The 11,207-nt window shown below is 62.9% G+C and overlaps 2 non-coding genes across 2 annotated transcripts; both read left to right on the top strand.

Moving 5' to 3' along the window:
* The first annotated feature begins 892 nt into the window (after nt 1–892).
* On the top strand, nt 893–1,011 carry LOC131864013 (5S ribosomal RNA). The gene has a single exon (XR_009362905.1). It is a non-coding gene; the product is annotated as a 5S ribosomal RNA (ribosomal RNA).
* A 7,817-nt stretch (nt 1,012–8,828) lies between these two features.
* On the top strand, nt 8,829–8,947 carry LOC131864019 (5S ribosomal RNA). The gene has a single exon (XR_009362911.1). It is a non-coding gene; the product is annotated as a 5S ribosomal RNA (ribosomal RNA).
* Nucleotides 8,948–11,207: the final 2,260 nt, after the last annotated feature.

Genomic DNA, 11,207 nt, shown 5'->3' with positions numbered 1-11,207 from the left:
TTCCAAGGTGCCAGGGTCAGGGTGAGTGCCAATGTGGGTTCAAAGGTGCTAAGTTGGGTGCGAGGTTGGGTGCGAGGGTGGGTGGGTGCCAAGGTGTGCTAGGTGGAAGCCCGGGTGGGTCGGCATCCCATGGGTGTCGAGTTGGGTGCCTGATGGGTGCTTCTTGTCAAGTTTTAGTCGTCGGGACTCATTTCGAGCCTTAGAGGTCGTTTCTTGTCCGGTTGCCCTGTCTTCGACCTGGGAACCCAATTTTGGTCCTCGGGTCCCATTTTTTTTTGTCTCGCATCCCACTTTTGGCCTGTGGCCTTTTCGGGGTCGATTCTCGTTTTGGGCATCAGAGCATGTTTCTTCTCCTAAAACCCAATATTTGTTTATTAAGTCTCGGAACACATTTTTGTTCTCGTGGACCCATCATGGGTCTTGGAACGCATTTGTGGTCCTTGGGTCCCATTTTGCATCCCGAAACTTGTGTTTTGGTGCTTGATCCCTATTTTGGGTGCCCACCTTGCACCAAGTGCGCACCCGGGGCAAACCGAGCGCCTTGGTGCACCGGGGCAAGATCGAGCGTGCACCCGAGGCGCCCCGAACATGCACCAAGGTGCACTCGGCCCACATGTGAGCGCAGGTCGTTGCGCCCGAGGTGGTGTGTGGGCACCGCGTTGCAGACGGGACACTGCACGCACACGACGCCCCCTCCAGGTGCACGCACGTAGGCCGGGCCGGGTGCACACCCGACGCCCTAGCAAGGTGCGCGCACCCGGGCAGGGCTCACACTTGGCGAACGGGGCGCACTTCGCGAGGGAGGGTGTGCACCTCGACGGGGGTGGGTGGCCGGGGTGGATTCGCACGTGGGTCGCGGTTTGCTAAGTACACACTGCGACAAGCTCATAACGGGTGCGATCATACCAGCATTAGTGCACCGGATCCCATCAGAACTCCGCAGTTAAGCGCGCTTGGGCCGGAGTAGTACTGGGATGGGTGACCTCCCGGGAAGTCCCGGTGTTGCACCCTTTTTTAGTTTTTCGCCGGGCGTCGCAATGCTATTTGAATAAACCTTTTGCCCGTTTGCGTTCTCGTCGGGGCCGGGCCGGGCCGGGGTGCGCTGCCCGCACTACCGCGCGCGCGGGGGCGACACCGAGCGCGCACCCGAGGCGCCCCGAGCACACAGGCCACGGTGCAACCCGGGCGTTGTGCGCGCACCCCGGTGCGCCCGAGGTGCTGCGCGCGCACCCAGGTGAAATCGGTGTGCACCTCGGCCAGTGCGCGCTCGGTCGAGTCGCGCACGTTGGCCAAGGTGCACGGTGATGTTTCTTACTCTAAGGTTCCGCACCAGACGCCCGGGACAGGTGAGCGAAGCTGGGCGGGGCCGGGTGCGCGGCCGGGGCAGGTGCACGCAGCTGGAGAGAGCTTTGGAGCACACTTCGGAGCGCACCAATGATGCGCTCCATTCAAAAGTTTCCTGAAAAGGCAAAAAAAGTTGAGATTATAGAATTTCCCACTTGAGAGATTGTAAAAAAAAAAAATTTAAAATGAAGGAAACGCGGGTGCCAAGGTGTGCGCAGCCCAGCCAAGGTGTGCGCACCAAGGCGCCCACCCTGGCGAAGGTGCACGCAAGGTGCGCACCCGAGGCAAACCGGACAATTAACCCAACTTTCGACTTCGCGCGCACCTTGGAGCGCACTTCGGAGCGCTCCTTGGTGCGCACCAATCTTGGGCACCTCGGAGTGCACCATGGCGCCCACCAAGGTGCGCACCCGGGGCAAACCGAGCTCCGACTTCGTGCGCACCTTGGAGCGCACGAAAGGTGCGCACCATGGCGCCCACCAAGGTGCGCAGCCCAGCCAAGGCGTGCGCATCAAGGTGCGCACCCTGGCGAAGGTGCGCACCCGGGGCAAACCGAGCTCCGACTTCGTGCGCACCTTGGAGCGCACAAAAGGTGCGCAACCCAGCCAAGGTGTGCGCACCCCGGTCAAACCGAGCTCCGAATCGTGCGCACCAGAGGTGCACGCCATCGTGCGCACCTTGGAGCACACTTCGGAGCCCTCCTTGGTGCGCGCCGATGTTGCGCACCTCGGAGCGCACCCGGGGAAAACAATGCAATTAACCCGACTTTCGACTTCGTGGGCACCTCGGAGCGCTCTCGGGTTCGCACCTCGGAGCACACCGAGGTGCGCACCTTTGATGCGCTGCCTTCACCAATTTCCAGAAAAGGCAAGAAAACATTGAGAAGGTGTGCGCACCGAGGTGCCCACCCTGGCGAAGGTGCACGCGAGGTGCGCACCCGGGGCAAACCGGGCTCCGACTTCGTGCACGCCGCACCTTGGAGCACACTTCGGAGCGCTCCTTGGTGCGCACCAGGGCGCGCAACCCAGCCGAGGTGCCCACCCCGGCGAAGGTGCACGCGAGGTGCGCACCCGGGGCAAACCGGGCTCCGACTTCGTGCACGCCATGGTGCCCACCGCGGCGAAGGTGCACGCGAGGTGCGCACCCGGGGCAAACCGGGCTCCGACTTCGTGCACGCCGCACCTTGGAGCACACTTCGGAGCGCTCCTTGGTGCGCACCATGGTGCCCACCAGGGCGCGCAACCCCGCCGAAGGTGCACGCGAGGTGCGCACCCGGGGCAAACCGGGCTCCGACTTCGTGCACGCCGCACCTTGGAGCACACTTCGGAGCGCTCCTTGGTGCGCACCATGGTGCCCACCAGGGCGCGCAACCCCGCCGAAGGTGCACGCGAGGTGCGCACCCGGGGCAAACCGGGCTCCGACTTCGTGCACGCCATGGTGCGCACCGCGGCGAAGGTGCGCACCCGGGGCAAACCGGGCTCCGACTTCGTGCACGCCGCACCTTGGAGCACACTTCGGAGCGCTCCTTGGTGCGCACCAGGGCGCGCAACCCAGCCGAGGTGCCCACCCCGGCGAAGGTGCACGCGAGGTGCGTACCCGGGGCAAACCGGGCTCCGACTTCGTGCACGCCGCACCTTGGAGCACACTTCGGAGCGCTCCTTGGTGCGCACCATGGTGCCCACCAGGCCGCGCAACCCAGCCAAGGTGTGCGCACCAAGGTGCACGCGAGGTGCGCACCCGGGGCAAACCGGGGTCCGACTTCGTGCACGCCGCACCTTGGAGCACACATCGGGGCGCTCCCGGGTTCGCACCGGCGTTGCGCACCGTGGTGGGCACCTCGGAGCACACCAAGGTGGGCAGCGAGGTGCGCACCTTTGATGCGATGCCTTCACTAATTTCCATAAAAGGCAAAAAAAAAACGAGATTTTAAAATTTCCGTTTTGAAAGATAGTGAGAAAAAGGGAATGCTGGTGCCATCTTGAGCCCGCCCTGGTGCGCAGCCCAGCCAAGGTGTGCGCACCAAGGTGCCCACCCTGGCGAAGGTGCGCGCCCGGGCAATTAATCCAACTTCCAACTTCGCGCGCGCCAGGGTGGGAGCGCACCCAACAACCGGGCCTGGGAAGAGCCAATGCGAGAAACCCCACCAAACGCTCTGACAAAAAAAGAGGGGGCGCTCCAGTAACCCCGCTTCGGAGCGCACCCTGGGCAAACCCAGCCAAGGTGCCCACCCCGGCCAAGGTGCAGGCGAGGTGCGCACCCGGGGCAAACCGGGCTCCGACAACGTGCACGCCGCACCTTGGAGCACACTTCGTAGCGCTCCCGGGTGCGCACCTCAGAGCACACCAAGGTGGGCAGCGAGGTGCGCACCTTTGATGCGCTGCCTTCACTAATTTCCAGAAAAGGCAAAAAAAAAAGGAGATTTTAAAATTTCCGTTTTGAAAGATAGTGAAAAAAACGGAACGCGCGTGCCATCTTGAGCCCGCCCTGGTGCGCAGCCCAGGTAAGGTGCCCACCCTGGCAAAGGTGCGCACCCGGGCAATTAACCCTACTTCCGACTTCGTGCGCGCCAGGGTGGCAACCGGGCCTCGGAAGAGCCAATGCGAGAAACCCCACCAAACGCTCCGACAAAAAAAGAGGCGGCGCTCCAATAACCCCGCTTCGGAGCGCAGCCGGGGCAAACCCAGCCAAGGTGCCCACCCCGACGAAGGTGCACGCGAGGTGCGCACCCGGGGCAAACCGGGCTCCGACAACGTGCACGCAGCACCTTGGAGCACACTTCGAAGCACTCCCGGGTGCCCACCGGCGTTGCGCACCGTGGTGGGCAGCGAGGTGCGCACCTTTGATGCGCTGCCTTCACTAATTTCCAGAAAAAGGCAAAAAAAAATGAGATTTTAAAATTTCCGTTTTGAAAGATAGTGAAAAAAAAGGAACGCGGGTGCCATCTTGAGCCCGCCCTGGTGCGCAGCCCAGGCAAGGCATGCGCACCAAGGTGCCCACCCGAGGTGCACACCCGGGGCAAACCGGGCTCCGACTTCGTGCAGGCCGCACCTTGGAGCACACTTCGGAGCGCTCCTTGGTGCGCACCATGGTGCCCACCAGGGCGCGCAACCCAGCCAAGGTCTGCACACCAAGGTGCCCACCCCGGCGAAGGTGCACGCGAGGTGCGCACCCGGGGCAAACCGGGCTCCGACTTCGTGCACGCCATGGTGCCCACCGCGGCGAAGGTGCACGCGAGGTGCGCACCCGGGGCAAACCGGGCTCCGACTTCGTGCACGCCGCACCTTGGAGCACACTTCGGAGCGCTCCTTGGTGCGCACCATGGTGCCCACCAGGGCGCGCAACCCAGCCAAGGTGTGCGCACCAAGGTGCACGCGAGGTGCGCACCCGGGGCAAACCGGGGTCCGACTTCGTGCACGCCGCACCTTGGAGCACACATCGGAGCGCTCCCAGGTTCGCACCAGCGTTGCGCACCTTTGATGCGCTGCCTTCACTAATTTCAAGAAAAGGCAAAAAAAAACGAGATTTTAAAATTTCCGTTCTGAAAGATAGTGAAAAAAACGGAACGCGGGTGCCATCTTGAGCCCTTCCTGGTGCGCAGCCCAGGCAAGTTGTGCGCACCAAGGTGCCCACCCTGGCGGAGGTGCGCGCCCGGGGCAATCCGGGCTCCGACTTCGTGCACTGCATGGTGCCCACCAAGGCGCGCAACCCAGCCAAGGTGCCCACCGCAGCGAAGGTGCACGCGAGGTGCGCACCCGAGGTGCACACCCGGGGCAAACCGGGCTCCGACTTCGTGCACGCCGCACCTTGGAGCACACTTCAGAGCGCTCCTTGGTGCGCACCAGGGCGCGCAACCCAGCCGAGGTGCCCACCCCGGCGAAGGTGCACGCGAGGTGCGCACCCGGGGCAAACCGGGCTCCGACTTCGTGCACGCCATGGTGCCCACCGCGGCGAAGGTGCGCACCCGGGGCAAACCGGGCTCCGACTTCGTGCACGCCGCACCTTGGAGCACACTTCGGAGCGCTCCTTGGTGCGCACCATGGTGCCCACCAGGCCGCGCAACCCAGCCAAGGTGTGCGCACCAAGGTGCACGCGAGGTGCGCACCCGGGGCAAACCGGGGTCCGACTTCGTGCACGCCGCACCTTGGAGCACACATCGGGGCGCTCCCGGGTTCGCACCGGCGTTGCGCACCGTGGTGGGCACCTCGGAGCACACCAAGGTGGGCAGCGAGGTGCGCACCTTTGATGCGATGCCTTCACTAATTTCCATAAAAGGCAAAAAAAAAACGAGATTTTAAAATTTCCGTTTTGAAAGATAGTGAGAAAAAGGGAATGCTGGTGCCATCTTGAGCCCGCCCTGGTGCGCAGCCCAGCCAAGGTTTGCGCACCAAGGTGCCCACCCTGGCGAAGGTGTGCGCCCGGGCAATTAACCCAACTTCCAACTTCGCGCGCGCCAGGGTGGGAGCGCACCCAACAACCGGGCCTGGGAAGAGCCAATGCGAGAAACCCCACCAAACTCTCTGACAAAAAAAGAGGGGGCGCTCCAGTAACCCCGCTTCGGAGCGCACCCTGGGCAAACCCAGCCAAGGTGCCCACCCCGGCCAAGGTGCAGGCGAGGTGCGCACCCGGGGCAAACCGGGCTCCGACAACGTGCACGCCGCACCTTGGAGCACACTTCGTAGCGCTCCCGGGTGCGCACCTCAGAGCACACCAAGGTGGGCAGCGAGGTGCGCACCTTTGATGCGCTGCCTTCACTAATTTCCAGAAAAGGCAAAAAAAAAAGGAGATTTTAAAATTTCCGTTTTGAAAGATAGTGAAAAAAACGGAACGCGCGTGCCATCTTGAGCCCGCCCTGGTGCGCAGCCCAGGTAAGGTGCCACCCTGGCAAAGGTGCGCACCCGGGCAATTAACCCTACTTCCGACTTCGTGCGCGCCAGGGTGGCAACCGGGCCTCGGAAGAGCCAATGCGAGAAACCCCACCAAACGCTCCGACAAAAAAAGAGGCGGCGCTCCAATAACCCCGCTTCGGAGCGCAGCCGGGGCAAACCAAGCCAAGGTGCCCACCCCGACGAAGGTGCACGCGAGGTGCGCACCCGGGGCAAACCGGGCTCCGACAACGTGCACGCAGCACCTTGGAGCACACTTCGAAGCACTCCCGGGTGCCCACCGGCGTTGCGCACCGTGGTGGGCAGCGAGGTGCGCACCTTTGATGCGCTGCCTTCACTAATTTCCAGAAAAAGGCAAAAAAAAATGAGATTTTAAAATTTCCGTTTTGAAAGATAGTGAAAAAAAAGGAACGCGGGTGCCATCTTGAGCCCGCCCTGGTGCGCAGCCCAGGCAAGGCATGCGCACCAAGGTGCCCACCCGAGGTGCACACCCGGGGCAAACCGGGCTCCGACTTCGTGCAGGCCGCACCTTGGAGCACACTTCGGAGCGCTCCTTGGTGCGCACCATGGTGCCCACCAGGGCGCACCCGAGGCAAACCGGGCTCCGACTTCGTGCACGCCGCACCTTGGAGCACACATCGGAGCGCTCCCAGGTTCGCACCAGCGTTGCGCACCTTTGATGCGCTGCCTTCACTAATTTCCAGAAAAGGCAAAAAAAAACGATATTTTAAAATTTCCGTTCTGAAAGATAGTGAAAAAAACGGAACGCGGGTGCCATCTTGAGCCCTTCCTGATGCGCAGCCCAGGCAAGTTGTGCGCACCAAGGTGCCCACCCTGGCGGAGGTGCGCGCCCGGGGCAAACCGGGCTCCGACTTCGTGCACTGCATGGTGCCCACCAAGGCGCGCAACCCAGCCAAGGTGCCCACCGCAGCGAAGGTGCACGCGAGGTGCGCACCCGAGGTGCACACCCGGGGCAAACCGGGCTCCGACTTCGTGCACGCCGCACCTTGGAGCACACTTCAGAGCGCTCCTTGGTACGCACCAGGGCGCGCAACCCAGCCAAGGTGCTCACCCCGGCGAAGGTGCACGCGAGGTGCGCACCCGGGGCAAACCGGGCTCGGACTTCGTGCACGCCGCACCTTGGAGCACACATCGGAGCGCTCCCGGGTTCGCACCAGCATTGCGCACCTTTGATGCGCTGCCTTCACTAATTTCCAGAAAAGGCAAAAAAAAGAAAAAAATGAGATTTTAAAATTTCCGTTTTGAAAGATAGTGAAAAAAACGGAACGCGGGTGCCATCTTGAGCCCGCCCTGGTGTGCAGCCCAGGCAAGTTGTGCGCACCAAGGCACCCACCCTGGCCAAGGTGGGTCACGGGGTGGGTCCTAGGGTGGGTAACGGGGTGGGTACTAAGGTGCGTGCCAAGGTGGGTCATAGGGTGGGTGCCAAGGTGGGCACCAGGGTGGGTGTGCACCAACCCTAGCCAGGGTAGGTCACGGGGTGGTTGTCGGGGTGGGCGTCAAGGAGCCAAGGTGGGTGGCAAGTAGCCAAGTTGCGTGCCAAGGTGGGTGTCGGGGTGGGTGCCAAGGATCCAAGGTGGGTGCCAAGGAACCAAGGTGGGTGTCTGGGTGGGTGCCGAGGTGGGAGCCAGGGTGGGTCCCAAGGTGAGTGCAAAGGTGGGTGCCAGGGTCAAGGTGAGTGCCAATGTGGGTTCCAAGGTGCCAGGGTCAGGGTGAGTGCCAATGTGGGTTCAAAGGTGCTAAGTTGGGTGCGAGGTTGGGTGCGAGGGTGGGTGGGTGCCAAGGTGTGCTAGGTGGAAGCCCGGGTGGGTCGGCATCCCATGGGTGTCGAGTTGGGTGCCTGATGGGTGCTTCTTGTCAAGTTTTAGTCGTCGGGACTCATTTCGAGCCTTAGAGGTCGTTTCTTGTCCGGTTGCCCTGTCTTCGACCTGGGAACCCAATTTTGGTCCTCGGGTCCCATTTTTTTTTGTCTCGCATCCCACTTTTGGCCTGTGGCCTTTTCGGGGTCGATTCTCGTTTTGGGCATCAGAGCATGTTTCTTCTCCTAAAACCCAATATTTGTTTATTAAGTCTCGGAACACATTTTTGTTCTCGTGGACCCATCATGGGTCTTGGAACGCATTTGTGGTCCTTGGGTCCCATTTTGCATCCCGAAACTTGTGTTTTGGTGCTTGATCCCTATTTTGGGTGCCCACCTTGCACCAAGTGCGCACCCGGGGCAAACCGAGCGCCTTGGTGCACCGGGGCAAGATCGAGCGTGCACCCGAGGCGCCCCGAACATGCACCAAGGTGCACTCGGCCCACATGTGAGCGCAGGTCGTTGCGCCCGAGGTGGTGTGTGGGCACCGCGTTGCAGACGGGACACTGCACGCACACGACGCCCCCTACAGGTGCACGCACGTAGGCCGGGCCGGGTGCACACCCGACGCCCTAGCAAGGTGCGCGCACCCGGGCAGGGCTCACACTTGGCGAACGGGGCGCACTTCGCGAGGGAGGGTGTGCACCTCGACGGGGGTGGGTGGCCGGGGTGGATTCGCACGTGGGTCGCGGTTTGCTAAGTAAACACTGCGACAAGCTCATAACGGGTGCGATCATACCAGCGTTAGTGCACCGGATCCCATCAGAACTCCGCAGTTAAGCGCGCTTGGGCCGAAGTAGTACTGGGATGGGTGACCTCCCGGGAAGTCCCGGTGTTGCACCCTTTTTTAGTTTTTCGCCGGGCATCGCAATGCTATTTGAATAAACCTTTTGCCCGTTTGCGTTCTCGTCGGGGCCGGGCCGGGCCGGGGTGCGCTGCCCGCACTACCGCGCGCGCGGGGGCGACACCGAGCGCGCACCCGAGGCGCCCCGAGCACACAGGCCACGGTGCAACCCGGGCGTTGTGCGCGCACCCCGGTGCGCCCGAGGTGCTGCGCGCGCACCCAGGTGAAATCGGTGTGCACCTCGGCCAGTGCGCGCTCGGTCGAGTCGCGCACGTTGGCCAAGGTGCACGGTGATGTTTCTTACTCTAAGGTTCCGCACCAGACGCCCGGGACAGGTGAGCGAAGCTGGGCGGGGCCGGGTGCGCGGCCGGGGCAGGTGCACGCAGCTGGAGAGAGCTTTGGAGCACACTTCGGAGCGCACCAATGATGCGCTCCATTCAAAAGTTTCCTGAAAAGGCAAAAAAAGTTGAGATTATAGAATTTCCCACTTGAGAGATTGTAAAAAAAAAAAATTTAAAATGAAGGAAACGCGGGTGCCAAGGTGTGCGCAGCCCAGCCAAGGTGTGCGCACCAAGGCGCCCACCCTGGCGAAGGTGCACGCAAGGTGCGCACCCGAGGCAAACCGGACAATTAACCCAACTTTCGACTTCGCGCGCACCTTGGAGCGCACTTCGGAGCGCTCCTTGGTGCGCACCAATCTTGGGCACCTCGGAGTGCACCATGGCGCCCACCAAGGTGCGCACCCGGGGCAAACCGAGCTCCGACTTCGTGCGCACCTTGGAGCGCACGAAAGGTGCGCACCATGGCGCCCACCAAGGTGCGCAGCCCAGCCAAGGCGTGCGCATCAAGGTGCGCACCCTGGCGAAGGTGCGCACCCGGGGCAAACCGAGCTCCGACTTCGTGCGCACCTTGGAGCGCACAAAAGGTGCGCAACCCAGCCAAGGTGTGCGCACCCCGGTCAAACCGAGCTCCGAATCGTGCGCACCAGAGGTGCACGCCATCGTGCGCACCTTGGAGCACACTTCGGAGCCCTCCTTGGTGCGCGCCGATGTTGCGCACCTCGGAGCGCACCCGGGGAAAACAATGCAATTAACCCGACTTTCGACTTCGTGGGCACCTCGGAGCGCTCTCGGGTTCGCACCTCGGAGCACACCGAGGTGCGCACCTTTGATGTGCTGCCTTCACCAATTTCCAGAAAAGGCAAGAAAACATTGAGAAGGTGTGCGCACCGAGGTGCCCACCCTGGCGAAGGTGCACGCGAGGTGCGCACCCGGGGCAAACCGGGCTCCGACTTCGTGCACGCCGCACCTTGGAGCACACTTCGGAGCGCTCCTTGGTGCGCACCAGGGCGCGCAACCCAGCCGAGGTGCCCACCCCGGCGAAGGTGCACGCGAGGTGCGCACCCGGGGCAAACCGGGCTCCGACTTCGTGCACGCCATGGTGCCCACCGCGGCGAAGGTGCACGCGAGGTGCGCACCCGGGGCAAACCGGGCTCCGACTTCGTGCACGCCGCACCTTGGAGCACACTTCGGAGCGCTCCTTGGTGCGCACCATGGTGCCCACCAGGGCGCGCAACCCCGCCGAAGGTGCACGCGAGGTGCGCACCCGGGGCAAACCGGGCTCCGACTTCGTGCACGCCGCACCTTGGAGCACACTTCGGAGCGCTCCTTGGTGCGCACCATGGTGCCCACCAGGGCGCGCAACCCCGCCGAAGGTGCACGCGAGGTGCGCACCCGGGGCAAACCGGGCTCCGACTTCGTGCACGCCGCACCTTGGAGCACACTTCGGAGCGCTCCTTGGTGCGCACCAGGGCGCGCAACCCAGCCGAGGTGCCCACCCCGGCGAAGGTGCGTACCCGGGGCAAACCGGGCTCCGACTTCGTGCACGCCGCACCTTGGAGCACACTTCGGAGCGCTCCTTGGTGCGCACCATGGTGCCCACCAGGCCGCGCAACCCAGCCAAGGTGTGCGCACCAAGGTGCACGCGAGGTGCGCACCCGGGGCAAACCGGGGTCCGACTTCGTGCACGCCGCACCTTGGAGCACACATCGGGGCGCTCCCGGGTTCGCACCGGCGTTGCGCACCGTGGTGGGCACCTCGGAGCACACCAAGGTGGGCAGCGAGGTGCGCACCTTTGATGCGATGCCTTCACTAATTTCCATAAAAGGCAAAAAAAAAACGAGATTTTAAAATTTCCGTTTTGAAAGATAGTGAGAAAAAGGGAATGCTGGTGCCATCTTGAGCCCGCCCTGGTGCGCAGC

This window comes from Cryptomeria japonica, unplaced genomic scaffold (assembly GCF_030272615.1).
Source record: "Cryptomeria japonica unplaced genomic scaffold, Sugi_1.0 HiC_scaffold_74, whole genome shotgun sequence".
NCBI lineage: Eukaryota > Viridiplantae > Streptophyta > Pinopsida > Cupressales > Cupressaceae > Cryptomeria > Cryptomeria japonica.
The sequence above is the reverse complement of the archived record's forward strand: the minus strand, read 5'-3'. Positions and strand labels throughout refer to the sequence as shown.